The 22,268-nt window shown below is 38.6% G+C and overlaps 1 long non-coding RNA gene across 1 annotated transcript in view; it reads left to right on the top strand.

Moving 5' to 3' along the window:
* The window catches only part of LOC135970248 (uncharacterized), a 163,222-nt gene extending 141,484 nt beyond the window's left edge, over nt 1-21,738 (top strand). The window contains exon 2 of the long non-coding RNA XR_012432874.1: nt 17,896-21,738. This is a non-coding gene — a long non-coding RNA (uncharacterized lncRNA). The remainder of the gene's footprint in view (nt 1-17,895) is intronic.
* The last annotated feature ends 530 nt before the right edge of the window (nt 21,739-22,268 follow it).

The raw sequence follows: 22,268 nt of genomic DNA, 5'->3' as shown, positions 1-22,268 counted from the left end.
TTGTTAAATCACCTGAATGGATTCACTTTGAGACACTTTGAAGAGTTTGCCATTTGCCTTTGGCGGTTGAGCGCAATGAATAACTTCCACTTGACCCACAACAAAGTTGATGAGACTCAAAGGCTAATTTAACAATTTCTATGAGATCAATTAATCTGGGGGCCAAAGTAACCATGAATACTTGGTATACTCAGTGCTTAAAATTAGATAGGAATGGGGGAATTGAGGACAGTGATTTGCATAACATTTTCTTTGGAGATAAAAGCCAATAAGAGATTTTTTTTTCATGTGCAATCATTTCAGGCAGTTCACCTAAAAGACAATAAAGATTGTTTTGTTCTTTTCCTTAAAAGAAGTGAGATTGCTCTTCATTCTGTCTTTTATCCTTTCTATAAGCACTGAGTAAGTAGGCCATTATTATCATTACTATTTCATCTTTCTCTTTTTAATATAACTTTGAATTTTTACTTGGCTTACTTGCCCTAAAATGTCATATTCACGTTCTTTATTCCAAGAATGGGAGAAGATAGAAGAAAGTTTTACCGCTTTTGATTTGGGGGGAGACTTAAAATGTGATAGGCTGAAATTTGGGAATAAACCCAAGGTCTGAATGACAGTTGGGATTTGATAAATAATGTACAAACAGAATGGCAGAGACTTAATCCTTGGAGAAACTCAATAAAAGGAAATAAGGTTTTTGCTACCGGTAATTAAGTAAGAACAATAGTATGAAATGTAGAATGACAAACTGAGAAAGCTGATACTCTTACTGCTCTTGACTCCAGTAAGATCCTTCCCAAAGAAATTCTCTTCTTGCTATGTGTGCCAGGACCATGAAAATCCAGACAAATGAGAAGATTAAAAGTCATGTCAGATGGAGAACAGTCAAAACAACAGGAAATGATTTGTTTGGAGAATAAACAACTGGGTGAGATATGATATTGTCTTCAGAATTTGAAGGACTGTTATGAAACTTTTATGACAGCACTAAGACCAGAAAGAGGATGGTTCCAGGAGTTCTATGGGGCATGGAATAAAGACATGATGATTAAGATTGTCTGACAAACTGACAAGCTGCCTCCCAAATCCATGCACTCATTAAGAATGAAAGTATCTGGGAGCTGTATTAGTCAATTTTCACACTGCTGATAAAGACATATCCAAGACTGCACAATTTACAAAAGAAAGAGGTTTAATGGACTTACAGTTCTACATGGCTGGGGAGGCTTCACAATCATGGCAGAAGGTGAAACGCACGTCTCACATGGCAGCAGACAAGAGAAAAGAGCTTGTGCAGGGACTCCTTTTTTTAAAACCATCAGATTTCATGAGACTTATTTACTATCATGAAAATAGCACAGGAAAGACCTGCCTCCATGATTCAATTACCTCCCCATGGGCCCCTCCCACAGCATATGGGAATTCAAGGTGAAATTTGGGTGGGGACACAGCCAAACCATATCAGGAGCTAAATGATAAGAATTTATGAACACAAGGAAGGAAACAACAGACACTGGGATCTACTTGAGCAGGGAGGGTAGGAGGAGGGAGAGGAGCAGAAAAGATAACTATGGGGTACTGGGCTTAAACCTGGGTGATGAAATAATATGTACAACAAACCCCCATGGCACATGTTTACCTATATAACAAATCTTCACATATACCCCCAAAGCTAAAATAAAAGTTTTTTAAAAAATGTTTAAAGTAGTACTAATAATACTGTTTTAAGAATGTTGAGATTAACCACTACCTGAAGAGTCCTATTACATTCACATGTTGTATATAAATAATCATCTTCATCTACTTACATGTAAAAACACAAAAGTTGGCATCAAACAATACAAGGTTAATTATTATTGTAGATCTGAAAGTAGAAAAAAACAGAATGGAATTACTTGTTCCTAGGTTGAGTGACCAACTATTAGGGATGCTGTGGATGTTTCCTCATTGAACGAGGAATAGCAGTGGAACTTTACGGCAGTGGTCAAACTTCTGGGTCTCATGACCACTTTATACTCTTAAAAATTATTGAGGCCAGGTGCGGTGGCTCATGCCTGTAATCCCAGCACTTTGGGAGGCCAAGGTGGGTGGATCACGAGGTTAAGAGATCCAGACCATCCTGGCCAACATGGTGAAACTTGTCTCTACTAAAAATACAAAAATTACTTGGGTTTGGTGGCACACGCCTGTACTCCCAGCTACTGGGGAGGCTGAGGCAGGTGAATCGCTTGAACCTGGGAGGCAGAAGTTACAGTGAGCCGAGATTGCACCACTTCACTCCAGCCTGGGTACAGAGCAAGACTCCACCTCAAAAAAAAAAATTATTGAAGACCCCAAAGAGCTTTTGTTTAATGTGGGTTATATATCAATATTTACCATACTAAAAACTAAAACTCAGAAATTTAAACAAATTTATGTATTAATAATTTTTAAAAATAAGCATTATATGTTATACAAATAACGTTTTATGAAAATACAACTGTATTTTCCAAAACAAAACTTTAGTGAGAAGAATGACATTACTTTGCATTTTTATAAAACTCATTAATGTATGGCTTAATAGAAGACAGCTGGATTTTCATACCTTCTTTATTCACTCTATTGGAATATCACACACCATGTGGCCTCTGGAAACTCCACTATACACTTGTGAGAGAATAACAATAAAAAAGAAAAATGCTTTTAGTATCATTACAAAAATGGTTTTAGTCTCCTGAATCCCTCTGAGAGCATCTCTAGATCCCAGATACACTTCAACTCTTTGTAGTCTGATATCATCAACCCAATTTATCAACCTAATAATACTGCATGAATGAGCCACACTCTCCCCTTTCAGGGCAGGGCTAAGACGACGCTACTTGGGTACAAAACATAGACATGTGAATTCATCAGAATCTAAAAGCATCATTCTACTTTCTCTTTTTTTTTTTTTTTTTTTTTTGCCATAATCAAGATTCATTAATCCTCAACTAGAAGTTCAATACTATTTTTTGTTTGTTTTTTCAATAGAGATAGAGTCTTGCTCTATTGCTGAGGCTGGTCTCAAACTCCTGGCTTCCAACACTCTCAAAGTGCTGGGATTACAGGTGTGAGCCACCACACCCAGCTAAAAGTTTGATACTCTTGACAGCATCATATTATTTACCTGCAAAGGCTATTATTTACCTGCAAAGAAACTATCTGGAAAAGATTATAATGGGTCATGTCAAAGTTGATATATCTATGAGGAAGTTTACGTGTGAGGTTGCCCAAAAAAGAACCAAAGGGGAAATTTTCAATCTCCAAGTAATTTTTACTTTTTTATCGGTTCTACATAAGCTTTATCATAATTATGTTACTGACATGTTGGAATAAATGCAAAGTTAATTACAATTGAAAAAGAAGAACACTGCAACGCAAACTAAATTATTTTAACTAAATTTGAACTTACGTGGTTGATATTGTTTCACAACTGTGTAAGTTCAAATTTAGTTTAGATCTGTTTAGTTGTTTAGTGTTTAGACCTTTACAAAAGCCGGATAACTAAACAAATCCTTTTCTCTACTTTTTAGTACTGATATTTGTAGATTACTTAGATTATTCTCAAAACAAACCCAGTTTATAGCCTAGTCCACAGCCTGTAATTAGATAACAATTACAATATTGGTTTAGTAAAAGTGGAAGCCAGCTAATCATTTTCCAAAACAATTTAATTCCTAAACTCATTTTGCTTTTCCTCATTTGTTGCCAACAGTTTCCTACTTTGTCAGTTTCTATGTATCTCTCGTGTTCTTTTCATACCTAGTCATCTGATTTTTCCTACTACCAGTATCTGATTTCTAAATAACCCTGCACTTCATTTCAATTACTTTAAAATTTTTCCCACAAATGTTTTCTACTCAAGGCTTTATATTTCTATTGCATATTCTCACTCACGTGGGGAGCTAAAAATGTTGGTCTCATGAATGCCAACTTTTAGCGTCTCTATCATCACCATGCCCAGATTTTCCTGAGTACAGTTTACAATTCCAGCTCAAGTTGGAACAAAAATACCCTTACTTTGGATTCCCTTAGCATAGCTCAATTAGGCAAGAATTTTAGAAATTATTACTAGCCACTAAGAAAACATTGAGAGAATTGAACCAAGAAATAACCCCTACATCTTACCCTTGTTGCCAAAGTGCCCTGTGAAATATAAACTGGAGTATTTTTCTAAGGTGGAGTTAGTTGTGTCAAGGAGGCTCTACACAATCCACCCTGTGATTTTAGTAAACACAATGCAAACAATGTTTGAGGGAGTGTTACAAAAATCGAAAATGACAAGTCACCATGGGAATTAATTTCCTCTTGGCAGCTTGTTTACAAATTTTGTTTTACAAAGGCAGGTTTTAAGTAAACAGTAAGCAAAGACGGTGGTTGCAATGAAGATGGCAAAGTTCTGTGAATGCTCCCAAATATATTTAGGCCAATTCCAGAATCCAGGTTTTAATATATCCATTGAATTTCAATTTGACCATGAGCCTTCACAACGGGTATGGCTAAAGATCTTTTTAATCATTTGGAAAGGTGCATCTTCTGTGTAAACCATCTAAATCTTGTTTAAATGCTATGTTATTTGTGTTTGGTATTGCTATTCTATGTATAAGTTGTTTATGTTAAAGATCAAATAGGTCCGTTTTAACTTCCTGAATTTCTGCTTCTTGTATTCCTGAAATGACTGAGGCAGTTATTTGTAGATTTTCTAAGGCAGTTACTTGTAGATTATGTCTTTTATCTCTGTGGAAATAGTAGACATAATAGTTTCAATCAATAATTGAAATAATTCCAACTGCTACAAATATTCATAGCGCTTTTCTTAGGTGAGATTTATCTAGTGGAGATAAATTTGGTAAAATGAGCTTTTTGTCATACCTTGTCCCTTTTTGTCATATCCTTGTCCCTCAAACTGTATACATTGTGGTTGGACATATGTGACTTTAAATTCTTTTATTTTGAAAATTATTCTTACTCTCCTAGCTGTTGGTTTGTAAATTAATTTTAATGAGTTAATTAGAATGTGTTTCAATAAATTTGGTTCTAATAATTTAGGTGGAGAGTTTGTTATGCCTTTGGTCCACTGTGGTTTTCAATGGTATGTTCATAAGCAATGTGCCTCATTCCAGCATCCTCTGTCAATTATGCATAGTCCAGAGTTCCAGGGTTTAACAGAGCATTTTGCAAAAGAGGTGTCTTTAGCTACAAATATAGGTAAGTGGGAGTCTAGTCTGGTTATAGTTTGGTAAATAGGATGTTGGACTGACCACGTAACTTTATTCCACGATCCATTAGATGGCTAGATCATGGAGAAAAAGTAATTTGACATATCTAGGTTTATTTTTATGACTTTGTTCATATTTATTTTGGTTCCTAGTGTTTCCAACCAATTGATTTAAATTATATATTGTTGTTTAAATCATCCTGAATTTTCAATGGACACATTGAAAAAATATCTTGATTTTGTGCATATTTGGTTTTGCTGGTAAATTTGTTTAATATAGTCATATTTCTTGGTTCATTTCCTGTAAAGAATATGCTAATTATCTCTGTTGTTTCATATGTGCATATAAATGGTCCAAGTACTTAGATAATAGCAAGTTGTAGTTATCTGGTCTGTGAGTACATGTGAATATTAATTGTTCCTATTTTGTTTGTCATAATTTATCAAAAATACTTGTTTCCAATGATGTCCAGGACCACCCAGGATTCTAGAAGATGTTGACTTCCAACAGTCAGTAAATTTAGCAGGTATTTTGCATGTTGCTGTATCTACTATGATGATGGGGAGCCAGTGTAGTTTTCACAATTGTGTCCAAAATGAGCATGTTTTGGTTTCCGTTGCATCCCATGATACAGTAGACTTTCCAGTTATGGTAACATATCTGTCTACATTTTCTATAAACTCTTTGCCTAAATGTAGTTTTGATATATCATAGCGAAGTTTTCTATCTAGTGTAAATTTAGTATGTGTTGTGTTATGCCAAAGCTGCCTGAATTGGGCTGTGTCTGTTGGTTCAGTTTGGTTTTTAAAGCCTGTTGGTCTTGGCATCTGTAGCCATGTTGATAAGTAATTTATACTGAAGAATGGATGAGGCTAAGATTTTTCACCCATGGGATAATGAAATGTAGCTTTGGTGTATGTTAAGTTAAGTTTAAAGTATATTAATGCTGGTTGTGCTTCAAAATATATACCTTGTTGGGTAGCATTGATTCTGTACATTGTAAGTTCATCAGTTGTGGTGTTTAACTTGTACGCTTGAAAGCAATATGCTTGTATTCAGGACAAGCTTTATCTACACAATCTTAAGTTGTTTTAGTGTGTATTTCACAAGTAGTGTGTGTAAAGTGATAGGATCAGTTAAGATTATGGGGTACAATCTTTGTTTACAATCTAGTTCTGCTGGTAAGAATTATTTTTGCCTTACTAAAGAATTGTGGTCCTGTCAAATAATCTTGCCTTTTGGCATAGTAATCATAAGATGAACAGGGTGGATGAAAGCAAAACTTTCTAAAAATGGAAAGTGAACAAAAGTTACTTAGATAATAGTTACAATATGTCTTATCCTCTTTTTATGTCTTTCATCTCTGTGGAAAGAATTGAAGTAATAATTGAAATAATTCCAATTGCTACAAATATCTGTAGCTGTTTTCTTGGATGATATTTACCTAGTGGAGATAAATTTGGTAAAATTAGCTGTTTATCATATCCTTGTTGTTCTGACATAGTCTCATGTGTATCCCAGTAACAGTGGCACTTTTTCCTGTGGAGGTATGAAATGTCGGTATTTGTAACATGTAGTGGTTCATGTGGTAGCAATATCTGGTGTAGTATCATCCCTTGGACCTACTTCATAATCATCATCTTCATTTCCTTCAAGCCTGGGTTTCTTCGTTTCTTTCATAATTCATATCAAGTATTAACAGATGACTTACTTGTAGAAGTGTGTTATATTCAAGCATGTCATGTTAGATCCTGCAATATATGATTCCATCTGTGGTATCATGATTGCTGTTTGGTCTGATTTATTGCTTCTTATGCAGTGATCTGTCTTGATTGATATGTCTGTTTCTGTTAGCACTTCGCTATCCATTATGTGTGCTGTCTATTGGTTTGAGGTGTTATTGAATGCTTGGTTGTAGCTGCATAAATTGGGTGTGTCACATTTAGTCACGTTATACATTCTTCTAAGGGGTGTTTAGAAATGTGTGCAAAGCTTCTATAAAGACGCATTGGCTGGGTGGTGGCTCATGCTTGTAATCCCAATACTTTGGGAGGGCAAGGCGGGCAGATCGCTTGACCCCAGGAGTTAGAGACCAGCCTGGACAATATGGTGAAACCTCGTCTCTACAAAAAATTAGCTGGTCATGGGGGCATGCGCCTGTAGTCCCAGCTACCTGGGAGGCTGAGGTGGGAGGATCACTTGAGACCAGGAAGTCAAGGCTGCAATGTGCCAGTGATTGTGCCACTACACTCCAGCCTGGGTGATAGAGTGAGACTCTGTCTCAAAAAAAAAAAAAAAAAAAAAAAAAAGATGCATTGATTCGATGCGTGTGTAGAAATTCTTCAGGCATCGCTTTGGTCAAACAAATATGAATAAAATGGTCTAATTGAAGCTCTAAGTATTCCTTTATCAGTTCCTTGATTTTCCAACAATTGTTCAAAAATGGTATATTTTCATAAAGTATATATTATGAAATGTGTTCTGTTAATCCTATAATTTCAGGTGCTGTATGAGTTGGCATTGTTGGATATGTGTGTGTTTGAAGCTTAGGGATTTTAATGGTCTCTTTAGAAGTAGAAGTAATAGTAGTAGTAGTAATAGTATCTACTATTTCCCTTCTATACCTCCTATTTTAAGCTATTTGTATCAATCCTGTGTTTGGTATTAATGATCAGATACATAGGCATTAAACTGCAAACAAAGTAGTATTAACTGCAAACAAAGATATGATAATCTATGTATAAATCTCATTGTCATTATTTCCTTCTTTAATATTATAGTTAAGGTTTGCTTCCAGCAGTGGTATGGTTGCTGGGTTAGATTGGCGTAGATCCAACAAAGTAAGGTAGTTATGTGGAGTTTGTTCTTTCCTATTAAGCAGTTTAACAATACAACTTCTATAAAGGGTTAGCATTCAAGCAAGACCAATGCAATCATTGGGGTGTACACTTTCAGCTAAACCTTGAACGGCTGCTGATGCTGCATTTAATTCATAAATGTAAGGAGTAGGAAGGTGGCAGTGGCACTTACGTTCTGCAAAGTCTAGTATGAAATTCCAGTCTTTGCCAGCCTGCATGGGCCAGTCTGCTTTAGCTAATTCCTGAAAGAAATCAGTGAAGTGGGTCTGAGAGCTGTAGGTGGTGAAGATGAGGCTGAAACTGAAGAGGAAAGAGGGCAAGACGGGATACATGAGGGTGATGGAGATCTTGGAGAGGCTAAATCCGTATGCTGGGAGTGCACTACAGCTGTCAGTCTGCAAATGGTTAATCAAATAACGCTCTTAAGAAGCAGACAGTGTAATTTGTAATTTGCCTGCAAGGGGTGTGTTTACTTGTGTTAGTCTCATTTGTCTGTTTACAGTCTCTCTGGTGACAATGTAAGTAACAAGACAGCAAAGTCACTATGACGGCTAGTATGAAGTGAATGAGAAAGGTGGTAAGACCAGTTGAGAAGTGACACAAATTTGTAGCCATTTTGGTGTCTTAAGTGGGTACAGTATTTAATTATTTTGGTGATGACTAGAAGTCATCATTGGTTTTTTTGGGTGTTTTTTTTTTTTTTTTTTTTTTTTTTTGAAACAGAGTCTCACTCTGTTGCCCAGGCTGGAGTACAGTGGCATGATCTTGGCTCACAGCAATGTCTGCCTCCTGGATTCCAATGATTCTCCTGCCTCAGCCTCCTGAGTAGCTAGGATTACAGGCACTCACCACCATGGCCAGCTAATTTTTGTATTTTTAGTACAGATGGGGTTTCACCATATAGGTCAAGCTGGTCTCAAACTCTGGACCTCAAGTGATCCACCTGCCTCAGCCTCCCAAATTGCTGGGATTACGGGTGTGAGCAACCGCGCCCAGCTGAAGTGATGTTGAAGTTAAAAATATTAGGTTAGTGGCAAGTAAAATTGTATTGAATTGAAGCATGCCTTCACTTATTCTTATGGAAAATATTAATGCATGACTGGAAGAAAACAGTGTAACAATACTGCAGAAAGTGTGATAACGTGTCTAAGTTTAGTGAGAATCTGGAAAGAGGTTGAAGATTTTATGTAATTGTGATTCTCCTCTGCTCCTCTCCTCTGCTCCCAGTAAGATTTGGACCATACACCTTTACCATTAATTTTGAAATTATTTTGTCCAATAAGTGTTTCTGTGTCCATTGGCCACAATGTCCTGTTGGGAGATAGTGTTGTCATTTAGTTTAGTGCTTGCCTTATAAGATATAAGAGTTGCATTACGTCCTTCCTTATCTTTTGTGACCATTAAGGTCAGTTGATTAAGATATAAGTGGGGGCTGCTTTTGTTAAGTCTTTCTCTTTGATTTAAATGGAAACATGCCAGGTTAAAAGCTTATTGGAATGTACTCATTTTGTCGAAGGTTTTTAATTCTCTTTTTAGTAGTCCGTTCAGTCTTTCTCTATACCCCACTGCTGTCAGATTATAGGGTAGGTAATATTTCATTGTATATCCCATCGATCTGCCAATGCTTTTGTTATTCTCAATGTAAGATGAGTTCCCTGATCATGTTCAGTTTATTAGGGGTTCTATAGTAGCTGCCCAATTTTCTAAGTGTGAGATGGTTTATTTAGCAAGTGGGTGGCTAGCTGCTATTGCTGCACCAATTCCTGTATATGTATCCATCATCATTACTGCATATTTTTGTGGATAGGAGTGATTTAATGATGCTATAAAATCTATCTTGAAGCGGAAATTAAAGACATCAGGTGTATATTACTATGTATCTATGAATTTAGCATATCTATATTTGTCTAGGTTAGTTTTACATTGCTGACAATTAGCTTTGGCCTTTTTAATTTGGTGCCATGTCACTTTTTGATTTCTGTCTGATAGCCACCTATACATTGACTGTGTGCTTAAATGTCCTCTTTACTTATGTAATGGTAGGAGTGTTTGTGGAATGGTGTCTGGTGTCTGTTTAATTTTAGAGTCATATCTTGTTTCACTGTAGTTACCAGGGTTACTTAAGGTTTCTCCCATTCACTATCTGATTTTTATCCTGAGTTGTGGAGGTGTAATGAATGTCTCCCTGAGTTGTCTGGATTTCTGTGTAGTTTTAATTTGGGTATGTTTTGAATATCAATGGTTATACTTCTTGTTAATGTATCTACCTGTTTATTAAATTTTATGGACTCTGAATTAACTTTTTGGTGTGCTGAAACATGTGCCACAAATATCTTAATTCTGTTTGATAATTCATATGTTGCTCCCAGTAAGATTTGGACCATATACCTTTACCATTTTGTCTTCTTTTTGAAGTTAATTTTGAAATTATTTTGTCTTCTTTTATGTGGCTGCAGGGTTATGCCCACAAGTCTGTAAAAATGTAAATTTTATTTTGATTTTCTGAGTGCCTGACTGCTAGAACAGCTGTAATTAGTTCTGCTGAGAGTGATTGACCTGCCTCCTTCAGGACTGGTTGGTCCTGAGGTCTGAGTGCTGCTGCTGTCCATTGGGCCTGGCCTTGGGTCACAGAGGACTTTTTGTCTATAAACCCAGTGTTGAGTAAGAAGTTTGACTAGCCTGGGCCCAGTTTTCCTATGTTAGCATAAATTGTACCTACTCTCGGAATAAATGTTGGCACATCTATTTCTGTGTTGTGAATTTCTTCAGTGAGGAGACCTGGTTGACCCTTAAAGCCTGTGTCTCCATCCTGGATATACCATTTTCATGTGAACAGCTTTGAATCAATTTGGATACATGTCAATTTTTTTTATTTTTCAGGACTCAGTTTTATTCCATGAAGGAGAGGCATATGGTATCTAATGGTAATATTGCTGTTGCCAGTCAGAGGCTCAGTGTTTTTGAGGGCTTCGTATGTAAGCCATATATATATTTTTTGTTTGTTTGTTTGTTTGTTTGAGAGACAGAGTCTCACTCTGTCGCCAGGCTGGAGTGCAGTGGCGCCATCTCAGCTCACTGCAACCTCCACTTCCCAGGTTGAAGCAATTCTCCTCCCTCAGCCTCCTGAGTAGCTGGGACTACAGGTGCACGCCACCACGCCCAGCTAATTTTTGTATTTTTAGTAGAGATGGGGTTTCACCATGTTGGCCAGGATGGTCTTGATCTCTTGGTCTCATGATCCACCCACCTTGGTGTCCCAAAGTGCTGGGATTACAGGCATAAGCTACTGCACCCAGCCCCATATATATTTTTCAAATGGGCTGTATTTGTTGTTAGAATATGGAAACTTTGTTGTCCAAAATCTAACCAGTAGGATTTAGAATCTGATTTCTTTGTCTATGATGACCATGTTCCATGTTCATTGCTCGTTGAAATTTCCAACCTAAGTTCTGAATCTGGAGATGGGTAACGTCATGTTTGGAATGTGGTGATGTAGTCTTTGAGTGTTTCAAGTGCTTGTGTTTGTTCTTGTCCCCATGTGAAGTCTTGGGATTTCCTAGTTATCTTATTGGTTTTAGGATGATGTTTAGGTAAGGTATAGGCTGTCTCCAGTATCCAAGGAAGCCTACTAGTCTATGCTTCCTGTTTATTTTTTGGTGCCCTATGGGCTTTTGAGCCATCTATCACTGTGGTCAGAATTTTTATCCCTTCTGATAACCACTGTACTCTTAAAACTTTGCAGTTGGTGTCTGGACTTGTATCTATATTAATAATCTATCTCAGTGATCTCAAGTGTGTTGAGATTTCTTTTGGGTAAGTTTTTCTTGGTCATTGTTTACCATTGTAATGTCATCTATGTATAATATCATTAGTTTGTGTATTTTGATTGATCTATGTGTGATAATAAAATGGAGTGAGCTGTTATTGGACTATTTAAATATCCATGTGGTAATCTTTTAAATTGGTATTATTTGCCTTCCCAGATAAAGGTAATATATTCCTGGTCTTCTTGGTCTATTGGTGTGGCAAAGAACATGTCTGACATGTCTATGGTTACAGAGTATTTGCTAGTTAGTGATCTTATTTATTTATTTACTTATTTATTTATTTTATTTATTTCTTATTTATTATCTTATTTATTTATTTACTTATTTATTCTAGTTAGTGATCTTATTTATTTATTTACTTATTTATTTATTTTTGAGATGAAGTCTCGCTCTGTTGCTAAAGTCTCACTCTGTCGCCCAGGCTGGAGTGCAATGGCATGATCTTGGCTCACTGCAACCTCCATCTCCCAAGTTCAAGTGATTCTTTTGCCTCAGCCTCCTCAATAGCTGGGATTACAGGCATGTGCCACTAAGAGGTGAAGCCAGCTGGACTTCCTGGGTCAAATGGGGACTTGGAGAACTTTTCTGTCTTACAAGAGGTTTGTAAAATGCACCAATCAGTGCTCTGTAAGAACACACCAATCAGTGCTCTGTAGCTAGCTAGAGGTTTGTAAAATGTTCCAATCAACACTCTGTAAAATGGACCAATCAGTACCCTGTAAAATCGACCAATCAGCACTTTGTAAAAGAGACCAATCAGCAGGACATGGGCTGGGACAAATAAGGGAATAAAAGCTGGCCACCCCAGCCACCAGCAGCAACCCACTCTGGTCCTTTTCCACACTGTGGATGATTTGTTTTTTTGCTCTTCACAATAAATCTTGCTGCTGCTCACTCTTTGTGTCCGTGTCACCCTTAAGAGCTGTAACACTCATCGCGAAGGTCCGCTGCTTCATTCTTGAAGTCAGCAAGACCACAAACCCAGCAGTAGGAACCAACTCTGTACACATCTTGGGGGCTTGTCTGGGATATTGCCACATGGTGAATACCATCGGACCCCTTTCACTTGCTATTCTGTCCTATTTTTCCTTAGAGTTCAGGGGCTAAACACCGGGCTCCTGTCAGACAGTTAAAAGCGACTAGCACAGCCACAGGACTACAGACACGAGTGTCAGGCTTTCTGGGAAGGGACTCTCTAACAACCTCTGACTCTTCACAGTTGGGAGCGTTGTTTTGCCTGGAACTAGCTTCCACTTTTCCTGTACTTCCAAGCTGAGCCATTCAGCCTCGGGGTCCTGACAAAAAGTTATGCTCAGCCATGAGGGTAACTCTCAAAGTTATGTTGCCCAAGCGAGACTCACCCATCTATCCTATCTATCCTGACCCTTGCCTCCTGGGTCCTAATGCCTGTCAGGCAAACTTTCTCCCACCTCTCTTCTCCAAGACTAGTCCTGCTTCTAAAAACCCCTCCCTGTCTCTGGTGCTTTTCTAGTTTCTCCTATAAGAATGATTTCTAGTATAAACTTCAGGACTCTGTTCCTTTCTTTAGGCACCCAGGCTCACCAATAAGACAGGCATAATTTTTGCCCAAAGCCCTGTTGTGGGGGAGACTATCTGGAATTTTAGGATCCCTCCTCAGAGGGATGCATTTCTCTGCCTGAGAGTGTTATGGTGTTCAATTATCCCATAAATGGAGGAGCCAGTCTGCATCTGTGGTCTGTCTTTGGCAAAAATCTATTCTTCGTGTTTGTAATTCTGCTCTGGTGTATTCTCGTCCTGAGGTCTGCCATTTCCATGATTACAATCTATAACTCTTTTTCTAGTTATCATAGGTCTTGACTTATAGATCCCACCTCCAACAGGGATCATCAGATTCTCCTAGGTCCTCTAGATGGAGGTCTTTAAGATCCAGGGCTTCCTCCTTAAAAGTTTCATCTGAAAGGGATTGACTTTTCCTTAGGATTCTGTGAGCTAGCTCTTTGCCTTTGTGGTGACCCCTGTCTATTTGTAAGATACTTTGCATTAAAAGTGCAGGGATTTCTTCTTTGGGGGCTCTGGTAATTAAAAGCTGAATAATTTTTGGGTCCCTCAAGTCTGACTGTATGTCCTCAGGAGATTATACAGAGAGTCTTTTCCTGGCTTCCAACTCTGTTGGGTACCAAGGATCCTCAACACTGGGTACTGCATTTAGGTGACAAGCCCTCCAGCATGCTTGCTTAAGTTTCTTTCCTAGGGCCCACATTATGAAATATTGGTAGCTATTTTATATAGTTTATCAATAATATATATTTCAGTTTCCCACTTTAACCAGCCATATGAGTGCAGGTTATGTAATAATTGACTTTCTTTGGGCTAAATTAAATATTTGTTTTGCTAACTGTCATCTCATAAATTGAGACCCTGCTTGGTATGAGCCTTTCTGGCTCCACCAGCTTCCTAGCTTGGCATCAGTCAAGACCTTGTGAGCCATCATTATCTTCATGACCTGGGCAAGGTCCCCTGTCACCCAAGGTTTTCCTCGGGGAGACAGACTTTCAAGGTGAAGAGAGATTATTTCTTCTTAGAGAGGGTGGCAGTTTGTTTTGCCAAATGACATGATTTCCAATTTCAGTTTAAGTGGGGACTTCAGCCTTAAAATCAACTAACTATGCCAATTATGCCAAGTAAGACAACTGTGCCCATTGTGCCTAGTAAGCCAACTGTGTCAATTTTGTCCTGAGCTGTGCAAGGTTAGAAATAACCAGGTCCACACATGTTTGTGTCTTTCCACAATGTCAAGCTTTTATTGATGCTATTTCAATCACAAAATCCACGAGCTACATGGAGTTCCTAAGGAGGCAATTCTCCTTAGTACTTCCCATTGACTTGCAGTCAGAGCTGTGGGCACACAGACTCAAGTTACTTCACAGTCAGTCAACATTACACACCATATATAATTGTATACTTAATCAATATGTAAATGTTATAGGTTAAACATCCCACAACAAACTAAGTAACATTTAACATTAAGAGGAAAAAGAGACAAGAGAAAGAGTAACAAGGCAGTGCACAGAGAACAAAGAAGACAAAAGGAGTCTTGATCTGGGCCAGGTGGTCCGTTGGTCTTGCAAGGAAGAGTCTTTGAGGTGGCAGAGCCTTCGGGGTCAGATGCCAAGTTCTCATCACAAGTGACAGCAAGATGGTGCCAGTTAAGATGGCCGTTTTGAGATACTGAAGAGCTAATCTTTGATAGTCACAGTTTCCTCTGGTGAGAACTGATAGTGGAAGAGTGTCCTTATCTGGTTGGATGCAGTCTTTATTTTTTATTTGTTTATTAAACAAAACATCATATCTTTGTTGGCAAAGTACCTTATGAAATACAAAATGGAGTATTTTCCTAGGATGGAGTTAGTTATGTCAAGGGTGCTCTATACAATATTTCTACTACTTTAAGAGAAGGGCATATGTGGAATGCTGGATCCCCAAAATAACACCAAAATAATCTATTGATCCTGCTGACAAGACAACGCTACCTCTGTGACATCTTACCAGCATCTTAGAGGGAAAGGTCGAAATGAAGAAATGTATTGAGATATTTGAAGTCTGGTTTAAGGCAGGTCTCTCAGTAGAAGAGGGAGCAAGTGTTGGAGCTTGATTAAAATTAGATAAGCATTATGACATAATAGATTAGAATTGGTAGACGCAGCAAGGCAAAGATTTTGAGGAGAGGGTTCAAGGAATCTTGAAGTGTAAACTAAACTAACATTTGATGCCTTATATAGTTTCTCAATAATATATATCTCAGTTTCCCACCACTTTAACCAGCCATATGAGTGCAGGTTATGTAATAATTGACTTTCTCTGGGCCAAATTAATTATTTGTTTTGCTAACCAAATTCTTCTGATGAAGAGTTAATGAGTCATTTAGGAAGTTCCAAGGATCAACAATAAAGTTAACAGCAATTTTTAATTTCTTGAGCAAGAATTTCCTAAAGGAGTTTGGTAATGAAGAAATCTAACTTATATTCACATAAGCTGTGAGATGTGGATAGTTTCGATTCTCGTTGTGGTTTTCAATTAAAAAAAAAAAAAGAAAGAAACAGGCCAGGTGCAGTGGCTGTAACCCCAGCACTCTGGGAGGCCAAAGCAGGTGGATCACGAGGTCAGGTGTTCAAGACCAGCCTGGCCAACATAGTGGAACCCCGTCTCTACTAAAAATACAAAAATTAGCCAGGTGTGGTGGCACACTCCTGTGATCCCAGCTACTCAGGAGGCTGAGGCAGGAGAATTGCTTGAACTTGGGAGGCAGAGGTTGCAGTGAACCAAGATCACACCACTGCTCTCCAGCCTGGGCAACAGAGCAAGACTCCGTCTCAAAAAATAAAAATAAAAATAAAAAAATAACAGAAAACCACACAATTTTTCATAAAGAAAAAGATGCCTCATACATACATGTTTTTAAAAATTTTGTAGCTGAGTATGGTGGCAAACACATGTGGTCCCAGATACCCTGGAGGCTGAGGTGGGAGGATTGCTTAAGCCCAGGAGGTCGAGGTTGCAGTGAGCTGAGATCATGCCACTGCACTGCAGCCTGGGCAACAGAGCAGGATCCTGTCTCCAAAAAAAAAAAGAAAGAAAAATAAAAAAGAAAGAAACAAAGAGAAGAGAAACCTCAAAGTTGCATTTTTGATATTATATATAAATAATATAAATTATTTATAAAACTGAATACAAATATATTTATACACACTTATTGAGGAGTGAATAAATTAATTAATTAATGGAAACTCTAGACAGGGAGGAGAAGTTGACCAAGAAGCTACCTCTGTCCCCTAGGCTTCTCCTTCCACTTTGAGTACTAATATTTAGTGTTCCCATCCCCATCACTACCATGCCCAGATTTCCCTGAGTACAGTTTACAATTCTAGCTCAAGTTGAAACAAAAATATCCTTTCTTTTGGATTCCCTTAGCATAGCTAAGCTAGGCAAGAATTTTAGAAATTATTGCCAGCTACTTAGAAAACATTGGGAGAATTGAACAAAGAAATAGCCCCAACATTCAAACAAAGAGAAGGACACCTACAATAACCAATGGTATGTACACTCACACCAATCAGTGCTGAGTCAACAGAACCATCTATTTACTTAGTGAAAATTCCATCACTGTTTCTTCAGGGCAGCATCGCTGATACTACTCTGCAATGCACACACTCTGATTTTCTGATGTAATTCCCAGAATATTCCATATCCACAAGAAGAAGTTAAGGCTCCTTTGCTTGGCACTCAAGACCTAAACAATCTGTACCAGTTTACTTTTCTGGCCATATTTTCTTCTCCCTTTGCCCAGTACCTTCTTAGATGCTGTCCCCAAACTCTTTGCACAGTGTTACTCAAAAGCTAGGACAAATAGGACCCCTCTGTGAAAACTGTCCCCTTCCACCCCCACTGCCCCGTGTCCCCATTGCAGCCATAATCTCCAATATGATGGTATTTGGAGGTAGGGCCTTGGGGGTATTAAAAGGTAAGCTTAGACACATAAAAAATTTGAAGCATTTATTTGAACAAGCAGCAATTCATGAATTGGGCAGCACCAGACCCCAAGCAGTTCAGGGCTCTACTGAGAGATCACAGGGGAAACTTTTGTAAGGTGTTTATAGAAGCAAGACAAAGAAAATACTTAATTGATTCAAGTGGAAAATCCCTAGTTAGAGGATAGTTGGCAGTTTCTGATTGATACAGTTGCTAGTTGGCAGTTAGCTGGTGATCTCTGATTAGTTAAGTTTTGTTTTACTGTTTACACTGAGTTAGGCTTCAGTTTGCTGATGCAGAAACCCAAGGTAGTAGAGCTGTTTCAGCCTAATGGCCTCCCAAGCAATGATTTTAATGGGGAGGTAATCATAGTTAGATGAGGTTATGAGGGTGGATCTATCATTATGGGACTAGTGGCCTTATAAGAAGAGATACCAGAGAGCTCGTTCTTTTTGTTTCTCTCAGTCACGGGAAGATACAGTGAGAAGGTGGCCATCTGCAAGGCAGGAAGAGAACCCTCACTGGAACTGGACCATGCTGACACGTTGATCTTGAACTTCGAGCTTTCAGCACTGTGAGAAATACAAGAGCTGATTAATACATGAGGCTAACTCTGCACGTTTGCTCTAAGCCAGGTTGTAAGTTCGTTGAGGCCCAGGAGGCCGGCACATGCTGCAATACATGTTAGTTGAACTACATTGACTTGACTTGGTTTGGTTTCATTTAGCTTTATGAAGCCTGCCACTTTGCACACTCCTATGGTATTGCTATACTTTTAACCCCTGTGGCAGCTTTTTAAAATTGCATTTACGAGGATGAAGTGATGTATTTAAAACGTGGAAGAAGAATAAGAACATTTTAAAAGTTTAAGTTCCATGAGAACTATTCTGTATCAAAGTTGTATTCCTCTTGCTTCTGGTTTCCACACAGGAAATAAATAGAATCTTATTTTAAAATAGATATTTTTAAATATTCCATTTCTCACCTAATGAAGTAAACCTACCTCCCTACCTATAGACAGTTGATCCTAGATGTGAGAAATTGATCCAAGGAAGGAGAGAAGATTCCATTTTATGTGCCTTGAGATCCTTGAAGGCTCTTTCTCCTTTTCTTTCAGATAGCTAGGACTGAGGGGTGCGTGTCAGACAATGGGGAGCCTTCCAAAACCGGCCAGTGTTTCTTATTGTGAAAAAATGATTTTTACCATGTCTCTTATTCCCCCATCCTCTTTCAGGAACTCTTGACTGTTTTCCTGGCCAGGGTGATCAGACATCACCTGGGGCTGTGGAGGAAACTGATCAAATATTGAGTTGATCAGATATTGAGGATGGGGGTTTCTTGCACAACTGACTTAATAGAGCTGTTTGCTAGAACTGGATTTTACAAGGAAGTGCACAGATCGGCCTAGTAGAAGATTTGGAAGCCTAACTGAAGTTTGGCCAAGCAAAGAATCCTTGTCAATTTCCATAACATGCTGCCTTTTGTTATCAGTGAAACTTTATTTTATTTTATTTATTTTATTGAGACAGAGTTTCAGGCTGGGATGCAGTGGCACAGTTATGGACTGCAGGACCACAGTCACTGCAGCCTCGACCTGCAGGCTCAGTCTTTTTTTTTTTCAGAGGTGGGGTCTCGCTCTGTCGCCCAGGCTGGTCTTGAACTCCTATGCTCAAGTGATCCTTCTGCCTCAGCCTCCACATGTGCTGGGATTACAGGCATGAGCCACCATGCCTGGCCTGAAATTTAATTTTAGCAGGGCAGGTGCTGCCAAGTGCAATTATGAGGCAGCTTAATGTAGGAGATGGATGTGTGAAGAAAATAAATAGGGAGAGAAAAAGAAGATACAAAATCAGTGCCAATGTCTAGACTTTACAGATGTAATGATTATCTATTTATGTATCTCATAAGAGCAACCAGGTATATGTGGAGAAAGATCCTGGTTATCTTCCTTAATATCACTGTAATTGATTTGGGATGATGCCAAAGGTTCTAGTTTCCTTTAACAATGCACTCTGGAGCTGCTACCCACAATAACTTGTCCCAAAGGGTTTTTTTTTATGATAATGACGTTGGCCTCACTTTGCAGATTTTGATTTTCAAGGTCTAAGGCCATGAACCCCCCATCTGTCCTTAGGCAGCCAGCTTTGTTCTGTAAGCAAAGTTATGACTCACACAGAAAGGCTTCCTGTGGGTGAAAAGGAATGTGTCGCTGATTTCAGTGGAACAGTGGGGACAGAGCTTGATACTGGATGTCAGAAGACCTGCATTTGAATTCCAACTCTGCTTTTTACTGGCTGTAAGAAGTAACTTTTTTCAGCTTCAGCTTTAGCATCAACAAAGTGAGCAATATAAAGACTAACTCCAAGGGACCAGGTGAAGGCTTAAGAAGACAATGTATGTGAACTGCTCATTGTAACTCTATAGTGTTTTAAGAAGCTAAGTTTTTGGAATGTATTATATGTTGAAAGTAATGTGGGTTTTAGACCTGTATACTTAGGTTGCTTAATCTTTTTTAAGCCTAAACATTTTCATGTGCTAAAGATCAGACACAGGAAGAAAGAGAGACAGAGACAGAGCTATTATAGCCTACTTTTGTAGGTTCTTATGAGGATTAAGAAGGATAATATATGAACAGTGTCTGGCAAAAATCTCAGCAAAGAATGGGCTTCTGTCTTCCTATAAAATTACAACTCTTCATTAAATTAATAAACCATTAGTTACTTGAATTTTTAAATAAATAAGAAATGGAAGAATTGCCCACACCCAAGTTCTATCAAGTCATATCCACATTCACCTTCCACTGTTATCCATCACTGCCATCTCTTCCAGCTTAATACAGTTTCTCTTCTTGAGTCCTTCTTGGCCCATCAAGGACCTGTAACTGTGAAACACCAGGCCCTCAAGTTAGTATCACAAAAAAGCTCTGGAGATTTATGGCTGACAGATTTGTATTCTCATGACTACCTGACACTCAAGACTATGACACAACTAACAAAGCGTCTTTCTGAAGATTTCATGAAAGAAGAAACACATTTTTGTTCTAGGCACTTAGGTGAAACAGGCAAAGAAAGAAATTCTAAATTCATCACATATGCATAGCTCCCTCACCACGGGGCTTCTCTATGTATAGATCATATAACCCATCCCACTTAAGGTATAGATCAGTTAGTATTGTCACACTCTCCAACCAGTTTCAAGCTCTTGGGAAAGGATTCTCTAGTTGGCAATGAGATAACGTGAAAAGTGAAGGAGCTTTCTAAAGTCATTCAATCTTGGCTCCATTCCCTGAATAGCTCTGTATGGTCTTGGGCAACCTACTGAACCCTTCTGGGCTTTAAATGTCTCATCTGTAAGACAGCAACCATGCCCACCTTTCAGGATATCAAGAGGACTAGAGAAACCTGAATGGAAATAGGCTGCATGGAAGAGCCAATTTCACAAAACGCCTCCTCCATTTTAGAACATCTTTGTCCAGACACTAAAGGTGGAGAGAAAGGTACATCACTTATGCTTCAGTGGCGATGTGTATGTGGCACTCCTGTGATGAGATCAGCCCCTTCATCCAAGGTGGCCCCTTGTGACTGCCCTTCCTCAGGGTATGGAAGTGTCCACGCAGCCTGGGCTTTTGTATGGAGTCTCTAGACTCAGAGTATCTCACTACCTGTCACTTTGCCATATGAAATACTTAGCATATTGTCCTTCATGAAAACCATTTCATGGGACTTCTCTGCTACATTTCTGTAGATTCTACTTTACCCCCATAAAGTAGAACGTTCTGCTCTTGGGAAAATCGTTACAAGATAACATCTACTATCTTTCATCCAGCTCGTCACTTACTCTTCCCTGAGGGTGGTGGAGTGTTTTATCTGATGAAATCAGAAAAAGGAATTGTGTGCACTTGGCACAGCCTCTTTTGGATTTGCTCACTCTCTCTCTCTGAGAAAGAATGCTATCTTCAGGTTGCACATACTTTCCACCCAGGTGACCTGCCTCTGAGAGGGAGTCACAGTGGTCCAGTTTCACCTGACACTGGTGGGCACATTCATTCCATGGGGGCATTTGATTGAGTCTATAGACAAAGACCAAATTACCTTCTGCGGTTCAGCTTTGTCAGAAACCAAGCTGATATTTTGATTTTCATGTGCCTGGCGTCTGTTACTCAATTCATTATCAATTTAAGAAAGGAAGAGCAGTCCCGCTCAACTGCCAGTAGAGGGTGATAAATACATGTTGACTATTAATTTTATGTTTGGTTTTCCAGAGATTTCCATGTGTATGAACATACATTATATTTTGCCTAACATGAAATGAGTGTTCTTTTGTCAAACAAGCTCTGGTACTTGTAAAATAGAGAAATACTAATGGCATGAATTTAACCAGTTTCGCATCTACCTTTCATCCATTTGTACAGGCACACCTCATTTCATGATGCTTCACTTTATTATTGCAGTTCACAGACTTCATTTTTACAAACCGAAGTTCCATGGCAGCCTTGAGTCAAGTAAGTCTACTGGCGCCATTATTCCAACAGTAAGTGCTTACTTGAGTATCTGGGTCACATTTTGGTGATTCTCACAATATTTCAAACTTTTTCATCATTATCATACCTGCTATCATCTCTGATCAGTGATCTTTTATGTTATTATTATAATTGTTTTGGGATTCCATGAACTGTGTCCATATAAGAGGGCAAACTTAATCGATAAATGTTGTGTGTTCTGCTCCACTGACCAGCCGTTCCCCCATCTCTCTTCCTCTTGTTGGGCCTCCCTACTCCCCGGGTAGGAGGGAGATATAAGGATATTAAAATTAGGCCAATTAATAACCCTACGGTGACT

The sequence above is a fragment of the Macaca fascicularis genome, chromosome 3 (genome assembly GCF_037993035.2).
Source record: "Macaca fascicularis isolate 582-1 chromosome 3, T2T-MFA8v1.1".
In the NCBI taxonomy this organism is placed as follows: domain Eukaryota; kingdom Metazoa; phylum Chordata; class Mammalia; order Primates; family Cercopithecidae; genus Macaca; species Macaca fascicularis.
The sequence above is the reverse complement of the archived record's forward strand: the minus strand, read 5'-3'. Positions and strand labels throughout refer to the sequence as shown.